General features: G+C 34.7%; 1 protein-coding gene across 5 annotated transcripts in view; it reads right to left on the bottom strand.

Moving 5' to 3' along the window:
- CCDC91 (coiled-coil domain containing 91) overlaps positions 1-17,568 on the bottom strand; it is a 401,591-nt gene that overhangs the window by 57,924 nt on the left and 326,099 nt on the right. The window lies entirely within an intron of this gene.

Below are 17,568 nucleotides of genomic sequence, written 5' to 3'. Positions count from 1 at the left end.
CTGGCTTTTATTGAGTGAGATGAAGCTGTTTCAAGGTTTTATGCAGAGAAGTGACTAATATGACTTAAGTTTCAAAAAATGACTTTGCCTACTGTGTTAAGAATAGACTTTGGAGGGCAAGAGTAGAAGTAAAGATACCAATTAGGAGTCTTTTGTAGAAGTCCAGGCAAAAGACGATAGTGGCTTGGACAGTGGTGATAGCAATTGAGGTGGTCAGAATCTGGATATGTTCTAAGATAGATTTCCCTATGTACTGGGCATAGGGAGAGAGAAGTAATTCCTGAAGTTTAAGCTTAGACATCATCCTGGGAAGGGTTCTCTGATCCACGAAGATTTCATTCAGTCCCCATTTCACGGGCTCCTACAGCTCCCTGTTCCTCTTCCATCACAGCACTATCACATGTGTGGCAATTTCCTGTTTTGTTCCCCCATATCTTTACTAGACTATAAGCCTTGAAAGTGTAGGGACCATGTCTATCTTGTTTGTAGTATATACTTAAAATTTTCTTGGTATACAATTGTGTAAAACCTTACTTCTTATTTTTCAACAGTGCCATATCACCACTTCTATAAAAATAGTTCATGATCACTTAGATTTTACTATTAACCACTGTAATTAGATAACAGTATATTCTTCAGAAAATGGTGGTAGCTCTTGAATGATTATAGCAAAGGCATTTAATATTTTTCATAACCAAGGGCATGAAAAAGTTTTAAGAACCTGAAGTTATATATGAGAATTGCTATGACTGGTTTCATTTGAATGTGAGATTGGCCAGACCATATACCTTAAGACACTAATAGGTTGAGCGTAAAAGTAAAACAACTACAGCTTCAGAAATGGGGGTTGGGAACATTCCTGCGATGATTGTTGATAATGCAGTTCACATTTCTATAAACAGGTCTATTCTGACATCTTTTGTTAAGTTTTCGTTTGGTTTGGTACAGTATATACATACTCTGAGACAAAGTTCTTGAAACAGAACTTTAAAAGCCCGAAGTAAATGAACAGCATGGCTTTTCATGACTCAAAACTTGGTAATGGCATCAATTAAGTTTGCTCTTCACCACACCCTGTGTGCTTGCTATGTATGAGCCTAACAAAAAGGGACAAACTCTTTATCATTAACACTATTTTTGATAGGGCCCTGAAACAAAGAAGACACAGTACCTACAGTGAGCAGAACTCTCAGGAGCTACTGGGTATAATATATTCCATGCAAAAATCCCTTTGCATGTCTTTAATGCTGTTTCTGTTTGGAAGGGAATTAAATGTATACTTAGGCAGTGGTGTCCATCCCTTAAGAAGTTTCTCAAGGTGGTGAGAAACTTGGTGAGCTTACTATTACATTCAGGGATTGTTTTTCAGCTGCTGAGGTACAAACCCTGGATTTACCAAAATGCTAAGCATAGATCCTTTTCTCAAGAGAAGACTTGGAGTACCTTAAATTCATAAGGCTGACTATAAAAACATCCCCCAGGTTGCCTAGTACACACAGAATCTGAGCAAATGGAGTTAGATTACATACATGTTTAATGGCATTCCTTCATTCATGATACAAAATTTATTGAACATCTGCTATGTGCCGGCTTATTCTAGACACTGAGAACACGAAATAGACAAAGTCCTTCCTCTCTCAGAGTTTATATTTTAGTCGGGGAGATAGATAATTAGCAAGAAATTTATCTGTTTTACTTACTGATGTATCCTACTTGGAGTACTGCCTGGTACATGTTAAGTATCTGAGAATAGTTCTTGATTGAATGAATAATATAAACTATTAACACAGTTTCAGATAACATGCGCTAAGAAGAAAATAAAACAGGGTAGCGATATGATGAAGTATGCTTTGAAAGAGGGTAGCTAACCTAGGTTGGGTGGTGTGGTATATTAAATTATTGTCTGGCAAATATTCATCCATTCTTTCCACCTCCATGGGAGAAATAGATTTTTCCACTCCATCGATGTTGAACTTGACTGTGCAACATGCTTGGCCTCATGGTGAGTGAAATGTCCTTCACTGCCTTTTGACTATGTGGGCTTGGCCGTATGACTTGCTTTGGCCAACAAGATGCCAGAAATACGACAAAATCAGAAACTTCCAGTGTTTATTAAAGTGTTTTGGGCTTCCCCTCTTGTACTTCTACCACTGACATGAGAAGAACACGCCTTGGATGGCCCATCTTAGATTCCTTCTGAGTTTTGGAAACTCTGTTCAAGTGGTTTAATTTCTTTTACTAAATTCAGGGCTTTGATGCTACTTGCACTAATCTCTTGACAACTGATGTGGGAGTCATTTTGGGTAAGAGAGGTGAAAGGAAGGGATTTGTACAATGAAAGTACCCAATAGAAAAAAGGTAGATGTAAAACTTCTTTTTTTTTTTTTATTAACAGGATTTTTAGTAATGTAACCACTAAAATAAACAAAGAGCAGAAGGAGAGCATGTTTGTTTAGTCCCGTGGCTAAGCTCCACCCTAGACAAGATATTTTCATTTTCAACACATGATACACAAGAAAAGGAAAATGTGAACCACAGGAATGGAATAAATATTGAGGACAAAAGCGAAGTGTTGAATATATTATAGTCACAGCAAATCTTAAATGAATAAGCACTCTACGCTATAAAGGAAAAACTAAGCAACAAAGTTATTTCATATGCCAAATGTCCCCACTGACGAATTAAAAGCAGATATTAAAATTCTTGTAAAATGGCAAAGAGACTATGATGAATATTTTCCTGGTACAAGGTAATAATCACATTATACATGCAAAAAATATGAAAATATGAAAAACCACCATGGTAACAGGACAGGAATAGTGGGATTATTTAATAAATCAATCCCAATGTACACTGAATGCTGGATATAGAATTTATCCTAAAATATTGTACTTCAAATCAAATGCTGAGAAAGTCATCTACTTTGGAAAACATCTGGAAAAGACTCAAATGAAATGGAGGGATCTAACTTTGAAACTTACTAGTATAATAATGTTCTGACTGGCAGCCAGGTTTTGAACATAATCTTCTGTAACAACCCAGAAGCTCAAAGAATGATAGAAGTGACAAGGACCAGTGAAAATAGACACAACAAAACCTATATATAATACTTATTACATAGTACAGAACTGAAGCCTCTCCTTTTCAGGCTTAGAATATGTGACTTGATTTGATAAATAGTACTTTGCTGCCAGTTTCTCACCATTTTCTTTAGTTTTATACTTAAAATCAGAGTCATAAAAAAAATAGCAGAGGCCACGGATAACAGGTCTGGTTGCAAGAAAATGGAGAGGAGGGTAGAAGAAAGAGACCCACTTGTCAGAGTGTGGAGTAAATATAGAGAACAAAGATAGTGCCAAGGACACAGAGGCCACTAACTTGATCTAGGTGAATTCAGTAGAAAGACAAGCCCATCAAGCTCTCTTCAGTAACCTTTGTGGCCATCATTCTATAAAAAGAAGTTCTATAACTAGTGTATACAAAATGCCCCAGAATTACCAAGGGGAAAAACTTTTGGTTAACTCAAGGACAAGTTTAATCACTAAAACTTAAAAATTTAAACGAAAATCTATTTATACATACCTTCTAAAATTATCAATATTTAGCATAAGTACATGGAAACAAAAACCTTATCTATCCAAAGTATTGCATACCCCCTGAACAGTGTCACATAATTTAGGCATAACTGTAGAAACCTCAGACTATTGAAAAAGAATGAAGTTGTGGTGGCTAAGTGACAAACTTTCTACAAGATATCTGATGAACCTGGCAATTGCTAATGCTCTGTTTTAGTAAGAATAAAACCCACCTAGTTTGACTTCAAAGGATCAGTTTTAGAATTAGCCAAGAGACCAAAAAGCTGGAAAAATATTTCTACTGTAACCATAGCATCTTGGAAAAAATTCCCAAAGTATGTAGTGGCCATCTGTAATGTTCTCTGGTTTTTGATACCCTTTCTATGTTTGATGAATTTCTAACCTTATGAAGTATGACTCCCTTAAGTAAAACCCAGAAAACTCAGTTATCTAGATTGCTCCTGCTCCAAAGGCTCTGCTAATCAGAGTCAACTGTGAAAGACTTTTGATGCAGAAGTGAGCAGTTAGAGGAAGGGGCTCTGGATAGCACCCGTTTGCTCATAAGGATGGGAAGCATTCAACTGCTGATTACTGCAATGACTGAATTAAACAGGGGGTTCCCACAGTGCTTGATAGGAATGCTGCAGCAAAGAGGGACTTATCTTTAAGCAAGTTTTGTGGTGTAGTTTTTGGTATTGTTTCTGGAAGCTTTACCTTGACCCTGGTTCTCCAGCTCTCAACAACTTGGTCAACAACTATATTTCCTTTTAATAAATATTTCTGCTGCTTAACTGGCCAGAGGTAGTTTCTTCTGCTTAAAATAAGAACCCTGATTGATACTCAATGGCTACTAGAAGTGGCTGAAGGCGGTACATCCTCAGGAAGACCTATGAATGGTTACCTGACTCTGTAAGGGCTGATGGCTCTAAAAATCCAGCTAATTTTCTGGGGGGGGGGGGGGGGAAAGATAAAATCTGGCAGCCCATAGCCCACAGTAGCAAAGTAACAAATTATTAACTGTAGTCACTTGAAATGAAGTGACAAATGAAAGCAAGACTATGGGAGATCCAGTGGCTTCTAACACTGAACGATATGAAGAGCATGAAGAATTCAAACACAGAATTAGTTGCTTCTGATTCCACAATACAGCTTTAAAAAAAAACAATGAAATGCTCACAATCCTAACGATGCTCACAGTTCTCAGTTCAAGGCAAGAATCACAGCCACGAGCTACTCCCCGACACTGTTCCCTGGGAGGGAAAAGCCAGCATTAGTGAACAACACTGCCTTCTAGAGGCCAGGAGAGCCGATGGGCACCACTGCTTTCAATGTAGACCACGGGATAGGGAGGTAGCAGACCCCAGGGAGAAGCACTTAACTAGAAGACGCAGGAGGAAATGGTTACTGTTATTGCTACAAGGGTTGGGTTAAATTACTTTGACCTGCAGTGACCACTGGCTTTGGCCACCTGATCAGACAATCTGTATGGACCAAAGAGATAGGCATCCAAAAAAATTCCAACTTAATAAAATGATTAAGATATCCAGGTTTAGTGAAGAGAGGTCTGACTTGAGCCACTGCAACAAAAATTTGTAATGTCTTTTCCAATTTCTAGTCCTAAGTCAATTCACAGACCCAGAGTTTTTTGAGTGAAGTAGAGAATGCAAGTGCTTGAAGACATATATTGCGATGACATCACAGGTATAAACTGTAAACTCTCAACTTGGCTTTCCTCATAAAGGTAACTGCACTGGTGAAAGGGAAATACCAGGTCTTTTGGGTACTATTGTCTAATAGCTCTGAATTAACACTAAAACTGGAGGCCCAGAATACCACTGTGAATTAGTGGTCAAAACGGATGCCTGAGGGAATCAAACGATGAATGCACTTTTAATCTGAATCTGCCTCCTATCTAGCCTGGTTGAGCCCTAAACACACATACAGTATACAGTTGGAATTGGAGGTGGAGATAAGATTACTAGACAGTCATTTCAATGAAGCTGCTGCTGCAGATGTGCATTCTTTATTAGAACTCTTAGCACCAGGTATATGACTATTAATCTGGCAAATGCTTTTTCCCTTCTATTTCAACAGACAGAGAACGCCTAAAATAGCAATTTTCATATGACAGGTAGGGTAATAAACCATTTTATCTTAGGGTTATATAAATTATTTGGCTCTGAACCACAATATGCTTATTTCCTTAAGACCATTACTGTCTCACCATTACACAGGACAACTACATTGATGACATACGTCTCCGGTACATATACATAATACATACTCAAGATCCTTCGCAAAGAAAAGGTATGGAAAAATATATATGAGTCTAATATGAGTGCAGTACAGTGAGAGATAACATCATATAAAAATATAAGAGCTACACCTCAATAAAGTTTCTGAGGGGTCCAGTGACCTTCAGCCTATCAGGATAGCCTCTTCAAAGTTCAAGATAACTTATTGTATCTTGTGCCTCCTGCCACTAAGAAAGCAGCACAGTGCTAGGTGGGACTCTTTGAAGGCTGTGTGTGTGTGTGCGTGTGCGTGTGCGTGTGTGTGCATTACTTTGGGAATCTTGCTTCGACCTATTTATGAAGTGACCCGAAAGCCTCTAGTTGTGAGTGGGCCCCAGAGGAAAAAGGAGGCTTCCTAGTTAGTCCAGGCTACAGTGCATCTACCTAGACTTAATGACGAATAGACTCAACGGGTGTTAGAAGTGTCAACAGTTTATCAAGAGCCTGTGGTGAGTTCTGATAGAGGAATCCCAGCATTGATCTATAAAGGCTTGGAACAAAGTCGTAAGGTTTACCCCATGAGACTTCACTAAGAAGCAGTTAGAAGAGTGAAACGTCATGTGGAATCTTCCTTGCTGGTGAGGGTGGTGGCAGACATTGGGTTTTGGAGGCAGCAGAGGTTGTGAAACGGTTTTAGTGATACACAAGTGGCATAAATGGCAAAGTGGAAGCAACCATGGTTTTCTTTAGTGCTTGGTGGGGAAGAAGCAGCAGCAATGGCATTTCCTCATTAGGCCAGTACTATACCATGGTTTTAGGCTTTAATTTTGGAAGCTGAGCTGTTTCTCTCTTCCAAATAACCTCTTAATAAACAAATTCCTTTTTTGCTTAACCAGTCATAGATAACTTCTGTTGCTTAAAATTAGGAATTCAAACTGAATATAAAAAATATATAATTTTCAAATAGACCAACACCTGTCAAATACTTATAGGATCTTAATATTAGGTTACTCTCAAATTCTCTGATAAAGGGATACAATGATAAAAATTAGTTCTTAGGTGGAAAACTGATGTGAATGTTGGAGCTTTATGTATAAAACTGAGGATTATGGAATCTCATGCAGGGAATCTCAGCTGAACCAATAAAGATGAATGAAAAATTACTGGAAAAAGAATACAGGATAATAAATATCTTTAAAAGAGAAAGAACAAGAAGAGATGTATGTTGGTACAGCAATCTCAGAGAAGGAAAAGAAGTGCTGGTAAAATTACTGTCTTGACTATTCGTTTAGTATTATTATTTTTAAAAAGTAACAAAAATAGTCTGACAATTTAGTCAGACATGTGATTCATCCATAATCTAATGGATTTCACTCAAAAATAACGTGATGATCACAAATGACGTATCTTTTACCTCTCTGCTACAGACTAGAGTTCACATATCTTAAATAATTGGCCTCCCCTTAAGGAGTGAGCACAAAGCTTCCAGAGCAAGACAGGAACACAGAGAGGTCATGTCAGTGCATATGAATCAGCAAGGAACAGAATGTCAAGGAGGTTTTCTCTGTTTTTATATGAGAAGAAAAATACCGCATCTCTTAGAAAATGATTTTTTCATGCTGTTTCCAAGGCACTATTAGTTACAAACCAGATTGTTATTTTTGCTATTTTTTCAAAGGAAAGAACTGATGGCTGAGGAGATACATATGATGGAAAACAACTATACAATAAATCAAATAGATTAAATTTTAAAACTACCAAGTGTCTTTTAGTAATAATCCCATCTCTCTACTGCAAGTTGGAGATTTTGATAGTGGAAGGAAATAAGAAAATAGTCATTTCAGGAATTTCATTTAAAAAGCAGCACATGAAAAATAAATCAGTTTTTAACTATTTATATATTAGAAAAAGAAGTCAAAGAATCAGAACTAACAGGTATTCATAAATATCCAGGATAGTTAAAAAGACTATTAATCTATTATGGAGTAAGTCTACAATCCTACAGATATAATTTCTATAGTCCAATTTAAAGTACACAAGAGGAAGGTCATATATTTTTAAATGTTTTACAAGAAACTCTTGTAGATATTAGTGCAAAGCCTGAATTGTTATTGTTCATTGTATCTTTCTTATAAATGAAAATAATTTCTTCTTTCTATATCTCAAGACAGAATTAAGAACTGAGGGAATTCCCTGGTGGTCCAGTGGCTAGGACTCGGCACTTTCACTGCCGTGGGCCTGGGTTCAATCCCTGGTTGGGGAACTAAGATCCTGCAAGCCACGCAAAAAGAATTAAGAACTGAGAGCTACTGAAGAGAAGTGTCAGACTGGAGGAAAGAGCAGGGCTATGTGGCTTAGCTCCAGGCTAAAATCGAATAAAATAAAATTAAAAGAAATATATTTTCCAAGCTAACATAACTTTAAAATTTAACAAAATGAATAGTTTCCAAACAGAATATGTTCGGATCATGACTCATTTTCTTAATTTGCTGCATAAAAAAAAACTGTTTGCCATAATTACTTGTATATTTTAATATATTTTAAAGGACTGAAATAACTCTGACATGTTAGTTCTATTTTTTTTTTAAGTCCTAAGAGGAAGTATAATTTTAAGGGAATTTGGCATTAGCCTATATGACCCTAGAAATGAGTATTAATTCCAATGATGTGTCTATGAGGACTTTATGAGAACTAAAGAGAATAGGCTAAGGGTTTAGTTTTAAACACTGGTATTAATGGGCTGGATTGGACTAAAGGTACAGATAATACTACACAGAATAGTAGAGCTAGGCTTGGTTTAAAAAAAAAAAAACCAAACGATTGTTCACTTATTACTGCTACCACATAAGTTTGTGGTGGCTTTAACTTCAGAGCCCAATTTATGATGCACATTTTACAGAAATCTTGTTTAAGACTGTGTCAATATTTCACCACCACCTAATATGGTCATGACAATTAGGAAAACAAAGGGCCTGATTTTTATATAATCAAAACCTTAAAACCCTGCAGGAATAAAATAATATTTAAAGTATCTAAACAAATAGTCTTTGCTAGGATACTCAAAAGCTCACCATAGGTGAAAAACCTATTTAAAAATAATTTATAAATCATATGTAATACATGATTTCAAGCAATTTCCCAAACGAGATGTGTGTGTGTGTGTGTGTGCGCGCGCGCGCGCGCGCGCGCGCGTGTGCACGTGCTATCCATGTCTTTCTATTTTTCTTCCTAATTTATCTGGATGGAGCCAATTTAATTAATTTATCTAGACAGAGCCTGTAAAATTTATCTAATTTATCTAGATGGAGCCTATAAAAGTAAAAGGTATATTACAAGCTTGTTAGTGAAGAAACTGACAATCCTAAAACGCCATTTGAAAAATACTATGTAAAGTAAATTATCAAACCAGATTTAAAGAGTTACTGAGGAATCTCCCTATATGGTTTGCAGTCAGATAGAACCAATTAAAATCTTGACGCTCTCTTTTACTAATCTCGGGCAGTTATCTCGCATTGTTGACTTAGTTTTCCTTGTCTGTAATGTGCAGATACTACTTTAGAATAGTTTTGAGGATAAAGTGAAACTGTGTAAGTAAAGCAGCCACCATGGTATCTTGGACAAACTTGGCACTCAATAAATGGCTGCTGTTTTGTATTTTTTTTCTGATATAGACTTAGATTCCACTTAAATTGAACGTGTCTAGTTATTCCTTTAGCATTAAGGTCATATTAAGATTTTTTTTGGTTTCTATATTGCTGAATTTCCATGGTTAAGTTTTTCCATAGTTGAACAAGCTTAGACCTTTCAAAGTCTTCTCCTAGGTTATATCCTCAATAGTTCACTCTAAAACTCTGATTTCCATGAAAATGTCAACATCTTTTCCAAATACAGAACTCAAAACAGGACACTAAAGCACCACAAGAGAAGATGGTAACATGTGGGTTCCTGTCTCCATGATCAATTGCTTTCTGTATCACTGAGTATTTCATGCACTTCTAGTCCTCTTAGCTGTTGATGTTAGGGTTCTTCACTGATTCTAACTACCATGGTCTTTTTGATAATCATCTCCAGATATTGACTTCACTCTAGATAGTACAATGAAACTGCTAGTATAAATGAAGTTGACAAGGCCAATTGCTGTGATGTGGAGTACAGGATCAAAAAAGGAAAACTCAAGTCTCAGCTATGGTTTATTAGATCTAGCCTTGGAAAAGTGAACATTTCTATCATCTTTGGCTCTCCAGTTTGTAAAATCAGAATAATAACCATGCAGGTGATTATAAGAATCAAATAATGTATGTAAAAATCTTTATATATTTTAGTTGTTAAATATGTATTGCCATTATGAATACCAGGGTATAAGCTCTCTTTCTTGATGATCTCATTTATCCTTGTGTCCTGAGCACAGTTCTCAGACTATTAAAGACGCTTAACATTTCTTTATAGAATGGAAGAAGAATTTAAACTGCAATTTCCCAGTACATAGCTTAGAATGGAACATGGAAGGGCGTACACAAATGCATGTTGTATAGATATAAGGATCTATGTTGTATAGATCAAGATGCTAGCAATTTGGAATACCACTTCATTATTCATTTCTTTCTAATAGTTTAATAGTAACATGGTAAAGGCAATAATGGCTCTTAATAAATAGTTCGTGAATAAATGAAAACATACATGCTTTTTGACTTCTAAGGTTGGCTAAAGCGTAAGACAACATCTGAGAAAAAAAACAAAGTCCATCTCCACTGCCCCCAATAATATAAGCTTCATGAACCAGGACGTTCTAGAATTGCAACCAAAAGGTATATTAAGAATCTAGAAATAGACTTTTTAATAAAAGTCTTTATAAATTAATTTGCTTATTCCTATAAGAGACCAAATCCTTTGTCTTCTCACAGACTATTGTCCATCCTCTTTTTACTATGTAGCCTAGTCCATATTTTAGTTTCCATTTGACTGAAATAAAAAATCCACTCTTATCTCCATAGTCTTAAGTGATGTTCTGGAATTCTATTGTCAATGATTATCAGCACAATCTTTTTGACCTTTTTTCAAGCACTGCCATATGTTGTGGTATCTACTATTGCTTCAAGCCATTTTTTGACCTTTACTTAAGGTAATATGCTCTTACACTTTCCTTCCAAAACCAGACTTTCACCTTTTTAAAGATATGGTGGTCCTCGTCCTCCACAGCTGCTTTGATCTGGTAGATACTACAAAGTGCCATACGACTAACAAAACATAAACATGGGTCTCTGTTATCCTCTTATTCTTCTTGGCTTTTAATCTGAAACTTTCATTTCTGACCTATTCACAAACTTTTGTCCCTATTCTTTATTGATGACTGTTGCCCACAGAAGTGGTTTGCCAAATGGTTAACAGCGCAGACTCCAGAGCCAGACTGTCACTTTCTAGCTTTACGATCTGGCGGTTAATAATGCTATTGAGAGTAATGAGTACATACACACACTCTTAAATGATAATATCCTTAGACTAGTGCCTGAAACTTAGCAAATGCTATATAAGTATTAGCTGTTATCATTGTCATCATCATTTCAATATGGGGGCCTCTGATAGCTACCACTTCCTCTAGGTCTGACCTCTGATTTTCCTTCTACACCAGCTGCTCACCATTTACATCATGAGCTACCTAGCTATTCTTCACTTGGGCCCATCTCAAGAAGCTATACCTAAATACAGGCCTATAGCATACCCATCAGGCATGTCAACTCCTAAATTCCATGGCCTATCACTCAAAGTTGACACTTTCATTTTATTGATTTGTCTTTGATTTGAATCAGTTCTTATCACCATCTGAATTTTAAGAACTCTAGTATATTGAAGGAAAGGAGAAGTCATCCGAATATCTAAGAAAAGGCTAAAACCTTTTAATGAAGAATAAAGCTAATTCACTGTAATAATTCAAGAAGTGATTAATTACTTAGATGAACATTTTAATTACACAAAAACAGAGAATGAACGTTTTTAAATACTAACTGACTCCAACTAAAATATTTATACTTACTGTACTTTGATTTAAAAGTTTTGCTTTGCTTTAAACAAAATTGCTATCCCAAAGACCAGTTAAAGAAGAGTACATTAATTGCTGTGCTGAACTAGTTCTTAAGTGAAAATGCATAAATGTTCATTTTAAGCTGGAACGTATGTTTTATTCCCTGAAACAGGAATAATGGAAACTTAATCTAAGCATTAAGCTATGTCTATAGTATCTTTTCTCAGTTACCCACTGTTGAAACGGAAACGATCAATAGATTTGCCTCACCAAAGTAAGTTCTTTCAAGGTTGTTCTTATGCAAGTGAGTCCAGCAGAATAAGAAAGAGGATCAAGAAGATTGTTAAAATAGAAAGTGAAAAACAGCAATAAATTTGATTTTAAAGCATACTGTATGAAATAAGCTTTCAAAGAAGAGTATGAGATCGAAAAATAGTAACTTTTTAGATCATATTTGTATAAATCTTTAAATTCCCTTTGGCATCAAAAAATGAGGTTCAACTGAAAGTACAGATAACAATTGAGTGTGAAGGTATATTATTCATTTTAAAATGCCTTGGTCAGATAAAAGCATTTTCTAATATGACACCCAAAGCAAAAGTTACAAGGGCAGATGCTGAATGGCTACTGAGCTGCATCTTGCATAGGCAACTCTACAGCCTGCCCCAGGACAAGCAGAAGTAAGGCCAATCGATTAGGATGAGAAGGCGCAGGAGGCTGGGGAATGCCAGAAAAGTGTCACTTCCCTACACTGATGTATAAATTATGCACAAAATAACTACTATGATGCAAGTGATTTATACCAAGAATTAAAAACCCCTGTGGAGATTCATCATCTGTCAAGGAAAATGTTACTCACAGTGGTAACATAGTTTAGAACTCTAAGAGGCATTCGACACCAGCTCATCCAACTCCCAAATTATTAAGAGGAAAAAAGTAAGGCACCACAAGATATTCAGTAACTTGTCTTGAAATCATGTTTAATTCAAGTAACTGTATAACTGAACAGAAACTAAAGAGAGTTCATTTTGGCCAAATATTGCCTTTTATTAATCAGTTTGAGATGCAAACACTCAAGAATATTGTAGAAAACCTGGATTAAATGAATCCTTTTAGAATTAAGAAATTATAACAATGCTTTGACCACAAAAACTTTGAAGTAAAGATAACTGCTCCTTACTCCTCTTTAAAGATCTAAATTAAAAGGATCCTCTAATGTGAAGATTATTTTCCTGGAGGTGATTTAGAAAATACAGGCCATAATTCTGGTTCTTAAGAGGAAAAAAAAATAATCTTTTATTACATTTGGATGGGATTTTATTTTTTAGGAATCACTGCTTGGCTGTGAGTAGTTGTTGCTTGCTGAATGTTATTCACACTTCCTCCCTCATAGCAAGCTCATGTGTAACACTCTTAACTTGTGGGATGGGTTGGAACACTTCATTCTAATCCAAGGGCCATAGGTCATTCTCAACCACAAATTCTTCCTCCCTAGGGAAGTGTCAAGGGATGTGGTCTTTCCCATCTCGTTTTCCTACAACCTCCTTTAGTCTAAAATAAGGTTTATGTCACTAATGACCAGGCCTAAAATGTTATAATGCCTTATCTGGCAATTAATGTCAAGAAATCTTTTCCAGAACAGCACCTTAGGAATTTCAATTGTCTAGTTACAATAAGGCATAATGAAAGAATAAATATTTTAAAGGGCTGACAGGAAGAAATTTTCTCCTCAAGATTATTTTGATAGCCTGGAGCAGGAGTTGACAAACGATTTTCTGTAAAGGGCCAGACAGCAAATATTTTAGGTTATGTGGGCCCCATGGTCTCTCTGAATTACTCAACTCTGCTGTTGCAGCATGAAACCAGCCAAAGAGTAGCACATAAATGAATGGATTTGGCTATGTGTTTCAATAAAGCTTTATTTATAAAAACAGCAAGCCAAATTTGACCCATGAGGTGTATCTGCAACCCCTTAATCTAGAACTTGTAATGATTCAAGAGAGTTTGAAACAAAACAATTTAATTTTAATAAAACATATTATGGCTGTTAAATATAAACCACTACATTTGGGGATACCTAGCTGATTCTCAGATAAATTGAGCGTATTTTAAAATCTTTTTAGGTTTTCCTGTTTACCCTTCCCTCTCTATTATACAAATTATAATGGAAATTTCTAAATTCATTACAAAATGAGAAAATTTCTATCAACTAATGAAAAGATTATGAGAACTGAGACTGCAAAACTTTGGCTTTTCAGTTTCATACTAAATTTGTGAACTCAATATAATAATTTTATTTTCTGGGTTTAACAAGATAGATCTTACAGAGGATTTTTTAATACTATCATTTAGAATACCTATAAGAAAGGCACTTATAAGATAGTCACTGAAACAGATCCATTATTAATTTGAATAATTTTTCTGGTTGATCATTTCAAAAGCTCTCTTTGTTTGGATTTGATTACACTTAACCTTTGATTATTATCAGGACTTGGAGTAACAGTATAAGTACCATGTATCCAACTTAGTAAATAATTTAGGATGCAATTTCAGTGTCAATTATGATCCACATAATTAGTACATAGGTAGTATAGGTATAAGTAGCCCCTTTGTCCTAAGATGTTTAGACCAGATGAATATGAGTATTTACAAATTTCAGGAACATCCCTATTTATTTCATACAAAAAAACCCTGGTAAATGGCATTTAAAAGTAAAACATTTTCTCAGTATAATTCTAATTTTAATACTAGTATAATTCTAATTCTACTTCTAGTATAATTGTAATACTCAAAATGATTGGATCACTGATTAAAAACTTGTTGATTGTAGATACCCAGAAGCAGCAATGTTATCCTCTGTGGTGATTTGTAATTCTACTGCATTTAATATTGTAGCATAAATTATAAGTTATTTGAAAAGTTAAGCATTTCAGATTTTTCATTCTGTTTCTCTGTCTTTTAAAAGTAAAAGACTGAAGGAAAAAGATGTAGAGAAAAGAGTCTTCATTTCAGTCTTTTAGTGAATTTGGTAAGGGTAAAATGATATCAAAGCAAAGATTGGTTAGAACAAAAGACATATAAAGACAGAAACTAACACAACATTAGACTTCTTCTTACAAAGATTTTGGAAAACTTCAAGAGGGGATGATTACTCCACAGACTGGAATGTAAGCCCAGTTGGAACCACGGTCTACAGGGCTTTTGAGGTGTCTAATGTTGAAAATCTCAAGTTGACTCTCTAGTTAAAAAAAGCTGGAGAGGAGAAAGGAAAATTTTTGTTCTGGAAAAGTGTTCTTGTCTGATGCAAACAGAAATCCATCTTACAAAGGAAGAAGTAGAGATGAGTTGCCCTAATTTAGTCTTTTGGAAGCAGAAAAAAGATTATGAATTTGCTAAAAAAAAAACCCTTTTGTTTCTTCTAAATATTACTTTATAAGTTATGAGATGTCTTTTCTGTGTGTGTGTGAAAAATTTCCAAGACCCCAAAATTCATAAAAATTAACTTGAAACACTGAAATCCATTTTGGAAAAGAATCAGAGAATCTTAATTTTTAAAAGTTATATAAAAAAGAGATCTAGTAGTTGGTTGGTGCTTTCATTTCAAATATTTTATCCACTTTCCTTTTTTATAGCTTTTCTGTTTGGAGAGATGGAAACATTCAAATATTAAAAGTATTCCACAATATGTATTATTTAAAAAACTCTCAAATCCCAAAGTGGTGGTAATAAACTTCCTATTAATATAGTGATTAAATCAGTTTTAATCTTCTGTGAATCTAGTAACAAGAATGGAATAAACTATTAGAATCATGTTGTAACCTCAGAGGAAACAGAATGCCAAACGTTAATCTGAAAAGCACACTTTTAATTAGCAAAAAATAATGCTCCTAGGCCTGTTTTTCTTCAATAATGTACATATAGATTGAGACCACACTCTAGCTGTTCTATTTTATTACATGTATTAACTCAGAGCTGTTCTGGAAGGCAGGTATTAAATTTATAGTTCTTAACATATAAAGGAACAAGCATAGAGAAGTGGAACTCTGGTGCACATAGAATGTAATATTGTCATGATTTTGTTGTTATTTAATGAACATTTCTAAACGTGATAACTAGTTTATGTAACATAAACAGATACTAATCCTTTAATATGATTGCAAAAACACAGATTAAATGGCAGAGTTCATTGTCAGTTCTCTTCAAGGGCTAATTTACCTCACACAGGGACCAGGTAACTCCTGTAAAGGCATTTCCTGCTCTCATTTTAAATGTTTCTTACAGCAGCCACAAGACTTCTTTTGAGAGGAAAGTAATACACGATTTTAAAGATTTTTTTAAGAAAAAATTTCCATTTTGATCAAAGAAATATTCATCTAAGATACTCTTATGAATGGGTTTGTTATGTTACATAACTTCTTGTCCAAATTTAGTGCTCAAGTAAGAATTGGCCATATATTATTAAGAAAAGATGTTAAAAAGGATATATCCATAGGAGTTTGGGATTAACATATACACACTACTATATATAAAACAGATAACCAAAAGGACCTAGTGTAGCACAAGGAACTATACTCAATATTTTGTTATAACCTATAAGGGAAAAGAATCTGAAAAAGTATTTATATTTATATATATATATATATATATATATATATATATATATATAAAAAATACATGTATAACTGAGTCACTTTGCTTGTACACCTGAAACAAACACAACATTGTAAATCAACTATACTTCCATTTAAAAAAAAAACAAAAGGATACATCCACAAGACTCCTTGAATTTATTTCAAGTCTGTGTTCTTTCACTATCACAATTCCTGTGTGTATGTGGAAACCATCTATAATTCCTTTCTTGTATGACTGCTTCTGAACTAGTTTATTTAACATAAACTCCTTGGGGATACATATAGAAATAGGAGTTTTCTGGGAATATATCACTTCCTGAAAAGTCAGTTGACTATATCTGGCTCAGAATTTTCTCTTCAGAAGGTTACGCACCCATCGGGAATTTGTTTGGGTGAAACTGCTTTTAAAAACACCTTGAGATAACATGCCCAAAGATCTAATCCCATATGAAATGCTTCTGTGAGTGGTTAAGTTATCTGAAAAGCCTACTTAGCAACTTTTTACTCTGCTGACAAACTCTGCTTTGTTGAAACCTAATGGTAGTTACTGAGGGGTAAGAATTTCCTTTGTATTATACCAAACTTGGCTTCAAATTAAGGGTATGGAACTAAAGTGGTATCATGAGTTTGTATGACACTCCTAGTCTTCTACTTAACTGTCAACTGAAGAATAATCTTTTATTTGTCATTTTGACCAACAATTAATTGTGTCAAATATCCTCATACACACTATGTTTTATTTATAATTTTATTATGCTATATTATATAATACTATATATTGTATAATATAGTCTTTAAATATGATACTTTATAATATATAACATGTTATACTAAACATATAAATGAGACATAAAATAGTGTGTGAGAAAATTCACCATATAATGTTCTATAATATAATGTAATATAATATGCTTATTACAGAGATTACTAAGTCATCCTAAGTGTTTCTCATCTTGGATACTACTTAAGAAGAATAAAGATTTGTTGAAAAATCTACAAATTAAGCTATTAAGTCCATTATTTCCGGCTACTGCTCAGACTCACATATTAATAAAACCACATTGTACTGAAATGATGTTTATTTTGTAAAGCTCCAATATGCATTCTGAATT

Source organism: Leucopleurus acutus (assembly GCF_964270905.1).
Source record: "Leucopleurus acutus genome assembly, chromosome: 11".
NCBI classification, from domain to species: domain Eukaryota; kingdom Metazoa; phylum Chordata; class Mammalia; order Artiodactyla; family Delphinidae; genus Leucopleurus; species Leucopleurus acutus.
This window is presented reverse-complemented; position numbering and strand designations above follow the sequence as displayed.